Genomic DNA, 12,539 nt, shown 5'->3' with positions numbered 1-12,539 from the left:
TCTTGGCACGGAGTTCTCCGTGTAGCCAACTGCCTCTCCCAAGGAACGCTCTAGGTACGCTATCGGGGCTTAGCTTCTTCTAAAACCCTGCAGTGTAAGAGGAAGAACTGTGCTGTGGTTAAGGCAGGAACGCAAGCCGGCTTTCTCCTGTAAGTATGGGGTCTTAAGGTATGACTCTGTACGAGGAATGCAAAGCAGTTTTGGTTTCTCAGTGCCGCTCAGCCTAGGGCTATGAGGCACATTTGCAAGACATGTAGGACGTGAGAGAACAGATTTCCTGGAGCTCTTGGAGTGCTGAAGAAACCTAGGTCTCCCAAGGAAGAGTGCAGTGTGTTGCCCTACACTCAGCATACACAGAGTGACTGGGAAAGGTTTCCGGGCCTGGATGTTTCCTAGCAGCCTAGTGGAGCCTGCCGATACTAGGTGTTCTTGCAGGGAATAGGGTGCCCACGCGAGGTCCTCGGTGTCTTGAAACCTTACTAACCTTAAAAGGAACACAGACCTAAAGCTAATGCTTCAAGGACTCTGCTCCAAGCTTCCACTTCGGCAGGCTATTCAAGGCTTTACCTTGAGGAAAGGACTCACGTCAAGTTTCCTTTTAGCTCTAGAGCATCTCAGGAGGAGCTCCTTCCCAGGCTATGAAAGCACCCTGTTGATGTAGAGAACACTCGTGCCCTTCCCAGAGCCCTGCCTACAGTGACTAGAGACCCGTCCTAAAACTGTTATTTAGGTAGTTTCAAGGCAGCATGAATTGAGCATTCAAAATGGGAAGGCAAGGCCTGTGCCATCAGGTCCCTGTTTCCAGCGAACACGCAGCCTACCTCTTGTGATTTCTACGAAGTAAATATACACTCTAGCTACACACTGGTCCCTTCCCTGAATAACGTTACGTTGGCACGGAGTTCTCCGTGTAGCCAACTGCCTCTCCCAAGGAACGCTCTAGGTACGCTATCGGGGCTTAGCTTCTTCTAACACCCTGCAGTGTAAGAGGAAAATCTGTGCTTTGGTTACAGCAAGAACGCAAGCCTACTTCCTCCTCTAAGTATGGGGTCTTAAGGTATGACTCTGTAGAAGGAATGCGAAGCAGTTTTGGTTTCTCAGTGCCGTTCAGCCTGGGGCAATGAGGCAGATTTGCATGACATGTAGGATGTAAGAGAAAAGATTTCCTGGAGCTCTTGGAGTGCTGAAGAAACCTAGGTCTCCCAAGGAAGAGTGCAGTGTGTTGCCCTACACTCAGCATACACAGAGTGACTGGGAAAGGTTTCCGGGCATGGATGTTTCCTAGCAGCCTAGTGGAGCCTGCCGATACTAGGTGTTCTTGCAGGGAATAGGGTGCTCACGCGAGGTCCTCGGTGTTCTGAAAGCTTACCAACCTTAAAAGAAAACAGACCTAAAGCTAATGCTTCAAGGACTCTGCTCCATGCTTCCGCTTCGGCAGGCTATTCAAGGCTTTACCCTGAGGTAAGGACTCACGTCAAGTTTCCTTTTAGCTCTAGAGCGTCTCAGGAGGAGCTACCACCCAGGCTATGAAAGCACCCTGTTGATGTAGAGAACACTCGTTCCATTCCCAGAGCCCTGCCTACAGTGACTAGAGACCCTTCCTAAAACTGTTTTTTAGGTAGTTTCAAGGCAGCATGAATGGAGCATTCAAAATGGGAAAGCAAGGCCTGTGCCATCAGGTCCCCGTTTCCAGCGAACACGCAGCCTACCTCCTTGTGATTTCTCCAAGTAAATATACACTCTAGCTACACACTGGTCCCTTCCCTGAATAACGTTTTCTTGGCACGGAGTTCTCCGTGTAGCCAACTGCCTCTCCCAAGGAACGCTCTAGGTACGCTATCGGGGCTTAGCTTCTTCTAAAACCCTGCAGTGTAAGAGGAAGAACTGTGCTGTGGTTAAGGCAGGAACGCAAGCCGGCTTTCTCCTGTAAGTATGGGGTCTTAAGGTATGACTCTGTACGAGGAATGCAAAGCAGTTTTGGTTTCTCAGTGCCGCTCAGCCTAGGGCTATGAGGCAGATTTGCAAGACATGTAGGACGTGAGAGAACAGATTTCCTGGAGCTCTTGGAGTGCTGAAGAAACTAGGTCTCCCAAGGAAGAGTGCAGTGTGTTGCCCTACACTCAGCATACACAGAGTGACTGGGAAAGGTTTCCGGGCCTGGATGTTTCCTAGCAGCCTAGTGGAGCCTGCCGATACTAGGTGTTCTTGCAGGGAATAGGGTGTCCACGCGAGGTCCTCGGTGTCTTGAAACCTTACTAACCTTAAAAGGAACACAGACCTAAAGCTAATGCTTCAAGGACTCTGCTCCAAGCTTCCACTTCGGCAGGCTATTCAAGGCTTTACCTTGAGGAAAGGACTCACGTCAAGTTTCCTTTTAGCCCTAGAGCATCTCAGGAGGAGCTCCTTCCCAGGCTATGAAAGCACCCTGTTGATGTAGAGAACACTCGTGCCCTTCCCAGAGCCCTGCCTACAGTGACTAGAGACCCGTCCTAAAACTGTTATTTAGGTAGTTTCAAGGCAGCATGAATTGAGCATTCAAAATGGGAAGGCAAGGCCTGTGCCATCAGGTCCCTGTTTCCAGCGAACACGCAGCCTACCTCTTGTGATTTCTACGAAGTAAATATACACTCTAGCTACACACTGGTCCCTTCCCTGAATAACGTTACGTTGGCACGGAGTTCTCCGTGTAGCCAACTGCCTCTCCCAAGGAACGCTCTAGGTACGCTATCGGGGCTTAGCTTCTTCTAACACCCTGCAGTGTAAGAGGAAAATCTGTGCTTTGGTTACAGCAAGAACGCAAGCCTACTTCCTCCTCTAAGTATGGGGTCTTAAGGTATGACTCTGTAGAAGGAATGCGAAGCAGTTTTGGTTTCTCAGTGCCGTTCAGCCTGGGGCAATGAGGCAGATTTGCATGACATGTAGGATGTAAGAGAAAAGATTTCCTGGAGCTCTTGGAGTGCTGAAGAAACCTAGGTCTCCCAAGGAAGAGTGCAGTGTGTTGCCCTACACTCAGCATACACAGAGTGACTGGGAAAGGTTTCCGGGCATGGATGTTTCCTAGCAGCCTAGTGGAGCCTGCCGATACTAGGTGTTCTTGCAGGGAATAGGGTGCTCACGCGAGGTCCTCGGTGTTCTGAAAGCTTACCAACCTTAAAAGAAAACAGACCTAAAGCTAATGCTTCAAGGACTCTGCTCCATGCTTCCGCTTCGGCAGGCTATTCAAGGCTTTACCCTGAGGTAAGGACTCACGTCAAGTTTCCTTTTAGCTCTAGAGCGTCTCAGGAGGAGCTACCACCCAGGCTATGAAAGCACCCTGTTGATGTAGAGAACACTCGTTCCATTCCCAGAGCCCTGCCTACAGTGACTAGAGACCCTTCCTAAAACTGTTTTTTAGGTAGTTTCAAGGCAGCATGAATGGAGCATTCAAAATGGGAAAGCAAGGCCTGTGCCATCAGGTCCCCGTTTCCAGCGAACACGCAGCCTACCTCCTTGTGATTTCTCCAAGTAAATATACACTCTAGCTACACACTGGTCCCTTCCCTGAATAACGTTTTCTTGGCACGGAGTTCTCCGTGTAGCCAACTGCCTCTCCCAAGGAACGCTCTAGGTACGCTATCGGGGCTTAGCTTCTTCTAAAACCCTGCAGTGTAAGAGGAAGAACTGTGCTGTGGTTAAGGCAGGAACGCAAGCCGGCTTTCTCCTGTAAGTATGGGGTCTTAAGGTATGACTCTGTACGAGGAATGCAAAGCAGTTTTGGTTTCTCAGTGCCGCTCAGCCTAGGGCTATGAGGCACATTTGCAAGACATGTAGGACGTGAGAGAACAGATTTCCTGGAGCTCTTGGAGTGCTGAAGAAACCTAGGTCTCCCAAGGAAGAGTGCAGTGTGTTGCCCTACACTCAGCATACACAGAGTGACTGGGAAAGGTTTCCGGGCCTGGATGTTTCCTAGCAGCCTAGTGGAGCCTGCCGATACTAGGTGTTCTTGCAGGGAATAGGGTGCCCACGCGAGGTCCTCGGTGTCTTGAAACCTTACTAACCTTAAAAGGAACACAGACCTAAAGCTAATGCTTCAAGGACTCTGCTCCAAGCTTCCACTTCGGCAGGCTATTCAAGGCTTTACCTTGAGGAAAGGACTCACGTCAAGTTTCCTTTTAGCTCTAGAGCATCTCAGGAGGAGCTCCTTCCCAGGCTATGAAAGCACCCTGTTGATGTAGAGAACACTCGTGCCCTTCCCAGAGCCCTGCCTACAGTGACTAGAGACCCGTCCTAAAACTGTTATTTAGGTAGTTTCAAGGCAGCATGAATTGAGCATTCAAAATGGGAAGGCAAGGCCTGTGCCATCAGGTCCCTGTTTCCAGCGAACACGCAGCCTACCTCTTGTGATTTCTACGAAGTAAATATACACTCTAGCTACACACTGGTCCCTTCCCTGAATAACGTTACGTTGGCACGGAGTTCTCCGTGTAGCCAACTGCCTCTCCCAAGGAACGCTCTAGGTACGCTATCGGGGCTTAGCTTCTTCTAACACCCTGCAGTGTAAGAGGAAAATCTGTGCTTTGGTTACAGCAAGAACGCAAGCCTACTTCCTCCTCTAAGTATGGGGTCTTAAGGTATGACTCTGTAGAAGGAATGCGAAGCAGTTTTGGTTTCTCAGTGCCGTTCAGCCTGGGGCAATGAGGCAGATTTGCATGACATGTAGGATGTAAGAGAAAAGATTTCCTGGAGCTCTTGGAGTGCTGAAGAAACCTAGGTCTCCCAAGGAAGAGTGCAGTGTGTTGCCCTACACTCAGCATACACAGAGTGACTGGGAAAGGTTTCCGGGCATGGATGTTTCCTAGCAGCCTAGTGGAGCCTGCCGATACTAGGTGTTCTTGCAGGGAATAGGGTGCCCACGCGAGGTCCTCGGTGTCTTGAAACCTTACTAACCTTAAAAGGAACACAGACCTAAAGCTAATGCTTCAAGGACTCTGCTCCAAGCTTCCACTTCGGCAGGCTATTCAAGGCTTTACCTTGAGGAAAGGACTCACGTCAAGTTTCCTTTTAGCCCTAGAGCATCTTAGGAGGAGCTCCTTCCCAGGCTATGAAAGCACCCTGTTGATGTAGAGAACACTCGTGCCCTTCCCAGAGCCCTGCCTACAGTGACTAGAGATCCGTCCTAAAACTGTTATTTAGGTAGTTTCAACGCAGCATGAATTGAGCATTCAAAATGGGAAGGCAAGGCCTGTGCCATCAGGTCCCTGTTTCCAGCGAACACGCAGTCTACCTCTTGTGATTTCTACGAAGTAAATATACACTCTAGCTACACACTGGTCCCTTCCCTGAATAACGTTACGTTGGCACGGAGTTCTCCGTGTAGCCAACTGCCTCTCCCAAGGAACGCTCTAGGTACGCTATCGGGGCTTAGCTTCTTCTAAAACCCTGCAGTGTAAGAGGAAGAACTGTGCTTTGGTTACAGCAGGAACGCAAGCCGACTTTCTCCTGTAAGTATGGGGCCTTAAGGTATCACTCTGTAGAAGGAATGCGAAGCAGTTGTGGTTTCTCAGTGCCGCTCAGCCTAGGGCTATGAGGCAGATTTGCAAGACATGTAGGACGTAAGAGAACAGATTTCCTGGAGCTCTTGGAGTGCTGAAGAAACCTAGGTCTCCCAAGGAAGAGTGCAGTGTGTTGCCCTACACTCAGCATACACAGAGTGACTGGGAAAGGTTTCCGGGCATGGATGTTTCCTAGCAGCCTAGTGGAGCCTGCCGATACTAGGTGTTCTTGCAGGGAATAGGGTGCTCACGCGAGGTCCTCGGTGTTCTGAAAGCTTACCAACCTTAAAAGAAAACAGACCTAAAGCTAATGCTTCAAGGACTCTGCTCCATGCTTCCGCTTCGGCAGGCTATTCAAGGCTTTACCCTGAGGTAAGGACTCACGTCAAGTTTCCTTTTAGCTCTAGAGCGTCTCAGGAGGAGCTACCACCCAGGCTATGAAAGCACCCTGTTGATGTAGAGAACACTCGTTCCATTCCCAGAGCCCTGCCTACAGTGACTAGAGACCCTTCCTAAAACTGTTTTTTAGGTAGTTTCAAGGCAGCATGAATGGAGCATTCAAAATGGGAAAGCAAGGCCTGTGCCATCAGGTCCCCGTTTCCAGCGAACACGCAGCCTACCTCCTTGTGATTTCTCCAAGTAAATATACACTCTAGCTACACACTGGTCCCTTCCCTGAATAACGTTTTCTTGGCACGGAGTTCTCCGTGTAGCCAACTGCCTCTCCCAAGGAACGCTCTAGGTACGCTATCGGGGCTTAGCTTCTTCTAAAACCCTGCAGTGTAAGAGGAAGAACTGTGCTGTGGTTAAGGCAGGAACGCAAGCCGGCTTTCTCCTGTAAGTATGGGGTCTTAAGGTATGACTCTGTACGAGGAATGCAAAGCAGTTTTGGTTTCTCAGTGCCGCTCAGCCTAGGGCTATTAGGCAGATTTGCAAGACATGTAGGACGTGAGAGAACAGATTTCCTGGAGCTCTTGGAGTGCTGAAGAAACCTAGGTCTCCCAAGGAAGAGTGCAGTGTGTTGCCCTACACTCAGCATACACAGAGTGACTGGGAAAGGTTTCCGGGCCTGGATGTTTCCTAGCAGCCTAGTGGAGCCTGCCGATACTAGGTGTTCTTGCAGGGAATAGGGTGCCCACGCGAGGTCCTCGGTGTCTTGAAACCTTACTAACCTTAAAAGGAACACAGACCTAAAGCTAATGCTTCAAGGACTCTGCTCCAAGCTTCCACTTCGGCAGGCTATTCAAGGCTTTACCTTGAGGAAAGGACTCACGTCAAGTTTCCTTTTAGCTCTAGAGCATCTCAGGAGGAGCTCCTTCCCAGGCTATGAAAGCACCCTGTTGATGTAGAGAACACTCGTGCCCTTCCCAGAGCCCTGCCTACAGTGACTAGAGACCCGTCCTAAAACTGTTATTTAGGTAGTTTCAACGCAGCATGAATTGAGCATTCAAAATGGGAAGGCAAGGCCTGTGCCATCAGGTCCCTGTTTCCAGCGAACACGCAGCCTACCTCTTGTGATTTCTACGAAGTAAATATACACTCTAGCTACACACTGGTCCCTTCCCTGAATAACGTTACGTTGGCACGGAGTTCTCCGTGTAGCCAACTGCCTCTCCCAAGGAACGCTCTAGGTACGCTATCGGGGCTTAGCTTCTTCTAACACCCTGCAGTGTAAGAGGAAAATCTGTGCTTTGGTTACAGCAAGAACGCAAGCCTACTTCCTCCTCTAAGTATGGGGTCTTAAGGTATGACTCTGTAGAAGGAATGCGAAGCAGTTTTGGTTTCTCAGTGCCGTTCAGCCTGGGGCAATGAGGCAGATTTGCATGACATGTAGGATGTAAGAGAAAAGATTTCCTGGAGCTCTTGGAGTGCTGAAGAAACCTAGGTCTCCCAAGGAAGAGTGCAGTGTGTTGCCCTACACTCAGCATACACAGAGTGACTGGGAAAGGTTTCCGGGCATGGATGTTTCCTAGCAGCCTAGTGGAGCCTGCCGATACTAGGTGTTCTTGCAGGGAATAGGGTGCCCACGCGAGGTCCTCGGTGTCTTGAAACCTTACTAACCTTAAAAGGAACACAGACCTAAAGCTAATGCTTCAAGGACTCTGCTCCAAGCTTCCACTTCGGCAGGCTATTCAAGGCTTTACCTTGAGGAAAGGACTCACGTCAAGTTTCCTTTTAGCCCTAGAGCATCTTAGGAGGAGCTCCTTCCCAGGCTATGAAAGCACCCTGTTGATGTAGAGAACACTCGTGCCCTTCCCAGAGCCCTGCCTACAGTGACTAGAGATCCGTCCTAAAACTGTTATTTAGGTAGTTTCAACGCAGCATGAATTGAGCATTCAAAATGGGAAGGCAAGGCCTGTGCCATCAGGTCCCTGTTTCCAGCGAACACGCAGTCTACCTCTTGTGATTTCTACGAAGTAAATATACACTCTAGCTACACACTGGTCCCTTCCCTGAATAACGTTACGTTGGCACGGAGTTCTCCGTGTAGCCAACTGCCTCTCCCAAGGAACGCTCTAGGTACGCTATCGGGGCTTAGCTTCTTCTAAAACCCTGCAGTGTAAGAGGAAGAACTGTGCTTTGGTTACAGCAGGAACGCAAGCCGACTTTCTCCTGTAAGTATGGGGCCTTAAGGTATCACTCTGTAGAAGGAATGCGAAGCAGTTGTGGTTTCTCAGTGCCGCTCAGCCTAGGGCTATGAGGCAGATTTGCAAGACATGTAGGACGTAAGAGAACAGATTTCCTGGAGCTCTTGGAGTGCTGAAGAAACCTAGGTCTCCCAAGGAAGAGTGCAGTGTGTTGCCCTACACTCAGCATACACAGAGTGACTGGGAAAGGTTTCCGGGCATGGATGTTTCCTAGCAGCCTAGTGGAGCCTGCCGATACTAGGTGTTCTTGCAGGGAATAGGGTGCTCACGCGAGGTCCTCGGTGTTCTGAAAGCTTACCAACCTTAAAAGAAAACAGACCTAAAGCTAATGCTTCAAGGACTCTGCTCCATGCTTCCGCTTCGGCAGGCTATTCAAGGCTTTACCCTGAGGTAAGGACTCACGTCAAGTTTCCTTTTAGCTCTAGAGCGTCTCAGGAGGAGCTACCACCCAGGCTATGAAAGCACCCTGTTGATGTAGAGAACACTCGTTCCATTCCCAGAGCCCTGCCTACAGTGACTAGAGACCCTTCCTAAAACTGTTTTTTAGGTAGTTTCAAGGCAGCATGAATGGAGCATTCAAAATGGGAAAGCAAGGCCTGTGCCATCAGGTCCCCGTTTCCAGCGAACACGCAGCCTACCTCCTTGTGATTTCTCCAAGTAAATATACACTCTAGCTACACACTGGTCCCTTCCCTGAATAACGTTTTCTTGGCACGGAGTTCTCCGTGTAGCCAACTGCCTCTCCCAAGGAACGCTCTAGGTACGCTATCGGGGCTTAGCTTCTTCTAAAACCCTGCAGTGTAAGAGGAAGAACTGTGCTGTGGTTAAGGCAGGAACGCAAGCCGGCTTTCTCCTGTAAGTATGGGGTCTTAAGGTATGACTCTGTACGAGGAATGCAAAGCAGTTTTGGTTTCTCAGTGCCGCTCAGCCTAGGGCTATGAGGCACATTTGCAAGACATGTAGGACGTGAGAGAACAGATTTCCTGGAGCTCTTGGAGTGCTGAAGAAACCTAGGTCTCCCAAGGAAGAGTGCAGTGTGTTGCCCTACACTCAGCATACACAGAGTGACTGGGAAAGGTTTCCGGGCCTGGATGTTTCCTAGCAGCCTAGTGGAGCCTGCCGATACTAGGTGTTCTTGCAGGGAATAGGGTGCCCACGCGAGGTCCTCGGTGTCTTGAAACCTTACTAACCTTAAAAGGAACACAGACCTAAAGCTAATGCTTCAAGGACTCTGCTCCAAGCTTCCACTTCGGCAGGCTATTCAAGGCTTTACCTTGAGGAAAGGACTCACGTCAAGTTTCCTTTTAGCTCTAGAGCATCTCAGGAGGAGCTCCTTCCCAGGCTATGAAAGCACCCTGTTGATGTAGAGAACACTCGTGCCCTTCCCAGAGCCCTGCCTACAGTGACTAGAGACCCGTCCTAAAACTGTTATTTAGGTAGTTTCAACGCAGCATGAATTGAGCATTCAAAATGGGAAGGCAAGGCCTGTGCCATCAGGTCCCTGTTTCCAGCGAACACGCAGCCTACCTCTTGTGATTTCTACGAAGTAAATATACACTCTAGCTACACACTGGTCCCTTCCCTGAATAACGTTACGTTGGCACGGAGTTCTCCGTGTAGCCAACTGCCTCTCCCAAGGAACGCTCTAGGTACGCTATCGGGGCTTAGCTTCTTCTAACACCCTGCAGTGTAAGAGGAAAATCTGTGCTTTGGTTACAGCAAGAACGCAAGCCTACTTCCTCCTCTAAGTATGGGGTCTTAAGGTATGACTCTGTAGAAGGAATGCGAAGCAGTTTTGGTTTCTCAGTGCCGTTCAGCCTGGGGCAATGAGGCAGATTTGCATGACATGTAGGATGTAAGAGAAAAGATTTCCTGGAGCTCTTGGAGTGCTGAAGAAACCTAGGTCTCCCAAGGAAGAGTGCAGTGTGTTGCCCTACACTCAGCATACACAGAGTGACTGGGAAAGGTTTCCGGGCATGGATGTTTCCTAGCAGCCTAGTGGAGCCTGCCGATACTAGGTGTTCTTGCAGGGAATAGGGTGCTCACGCGAGGTCCTCGGTGTTCTGAAAGCTTACCAACCTTAAAAGAAAACAGACCTAAAGCTAATGCTTCAAGGACTCTGCTCCATGCTTCCGCTTCGGCAGGCTATTCAAGGCTTTACCCTGAGGTAAGGACTCACGTCAAGTTTCCTTTTAGCTCTAGAGCGTCTCAGGAGGAGCTACCACCCAGGCTATGAAAGCACCCTGTTGATGTAGAGAACACTCGTTCCATTCCCAGAGCCCTGCCTACAGTGACTAGAGACCCTTCCTAAAACTGTTTTTTAGGTAGTTTCAAGGCAGCATGAATGGAGCATTCAAAATGGGAAAGCAAGGCCTGTGCCATCAGGTCCCCGTTTCCAGCGAACACGCAGCCTACCTCCTTGTGATTTCTCCAAGTAAATATACACTCTAGCTACACACTGGTCCCTTCCCTGAATAACGTTTTCTTGGCACGGAGTTCTCCGTGTAGCCAACTGCCTCTCCCAAGGAACGCTCTAGGTACGCTATCGGGGCTTAGCTTCTTCTAAAACCCTGCAGTGTAAGAGGAAGAACTGTGCTGTGGTTAAGGCAGGAACGCAAGCCGGCTTTCTCCTGTAAGTATGGGGTCTTAAGGTATGACTCTGTACGAGGAATGCAAAGCAGTTTTGGTTTCTCAGTGCCGCTCAGCCTAGGGCTATGAGGCACATTTGCAAGACATGTAGGACGTGAGAGAACAGATTTCCTGGAGCTCTTGGAGTGCTGAAGAAACCTAGGTCTCCCAAGGAAGAGTGCAGTGTGTTGCCCTACACTCAGCATACACAGAGTGACTGGGAAAGGTTTCCGGGCCTGGATGTTTCCTAGCAGCCTAGTGGAGCCTGCCGATACTAGGTGTTCTTGCAGGGAATAGGGTGCCCACGCGAGGTCCTCGGTGTCTTGAAACCTTACTAACCTTAAAAGGAACACAGACCTAAAGCTAATGCTTCAAGGACTCTGCTCCAAGCTTCCACTTCGGCAGGCTATTCAAGGCTTTACCTTGAGGAAAGGACTCACGTCAAGTTTCCTTTTAGCTCTAGAGCATCTCAGGAGGAGCTCCTTCCCAGGCTATGAAAGCACCCTGTTGATGTAGAGAACACTCGTGCCCTTCCCAGAGCCCTGCCTACAGTGACTAGAGACCCGTCCTAAAACTGTTATTTAGGTAGTTTCAAGGCAGCATGAATTGAGCATTCAAAATGGGAAGGCAAGGCCTGTGCCATCAGGTCCCTGTTTCCAGCGAACACGCAGCCTACCTCTTGTGATTTCTACGAAGTAAATATACACTCTAGCTACACACTGGTCCCTTCCCTGAATAACGTTACGTTGGCACGGAGTTCTCCGTGTAGCCAACTGCCTCTCCCAAGGAACGCTCTAGGTACGCTATCGGGGCTTAGCTTCTTCTAACACCCTGCAGTGTAAGAGGAAAATCTGTGCTTTGGTTACAGCAAGAACGCAAGCCTACTTCCTCCTCTAAGTATGGGGTCTTAAGGTATGACTCTGTAGAAGGAATGCGAAGCAGTTTTGGTTTCTCAGTGCCGTTCAGCCTGGGGCAATGAGGCAGATTTGCATGACATGTAGGATGTAAGAGAAAAGATTTCCTGGAGCTCTTGGAGTGCTGAAGAAACCTAGGTCTCCCAAGGAAGAGTGCAGTGTGTTGCCCTACACTCAGCATACACAGAGTGACTGGGAAAGGTTTCCGGGCATGGATGTTTCCTAGCAGCCTAGTGGAGCCTGCCGATACTAGGTGTTCTTGCAGGGAATAGGGTGCTCACGCGAGGTCCTCGGTGTTCTGAAAGCTTACCAACCTTAAAAGAAAACAGACCTAAAGCTAATGCTTCAAGGACTCTGCTCCATGCTTCCGCTTCGGCAGGCTATTCAAGGCTTTACCCTGAGGTAAGGACTCACGTCAAGTTTCCTTTTAGCTCTAGAGCGTCTCAGGAGGAGCTACCACCCAGGCTATGAAAGCACCCTGTTGATGTAGAGAACACTCGTTCCATTCCCAGAGCCCTGCCTACAGTGACTAGAGACCCTTCCTAAAACTGTTTTTTAGGTAGTTTCAAGGCAGCATGAATGGAGCATTCAAAATGGGAAAGCAAGGCCTGTGCCATCAGGTCCCCGTTTCCAGCGAACACGCAGCCTACCTCCTTGTGATTTCTCCAAGTAAATATACACTCTAGCTACACACTGGTCCCTTCCCTGAATAACGTTTTCTTGGCACGGAGTTCTCCGTGTAGCCAACTGCCTCTCCCAAGGAACGCTCTAGGTACGCTATCGGGGCTTAGCTTCTTCTAAAACCCTGCAGTGTAAGA

Source organism: Balaenoptera ricei, chromosome 13 (assembly GCF_028023285.1).
Source record: "Balaenoptera ricei isolate mBalRic1 chromosome 13, mBalRic1.hap2, whole genome shotgun sequence".
In the NCBI taxonomy this organism is placed as follows: Eukaryota; Metazoa; Chordata; class Mammalia; order Artiodactyla; family Balaenopteridae; genus Balaenoptera; species Balaenoptera ricei.
This window is presented reverse-complemented; position numbering follows the sequence as displayed.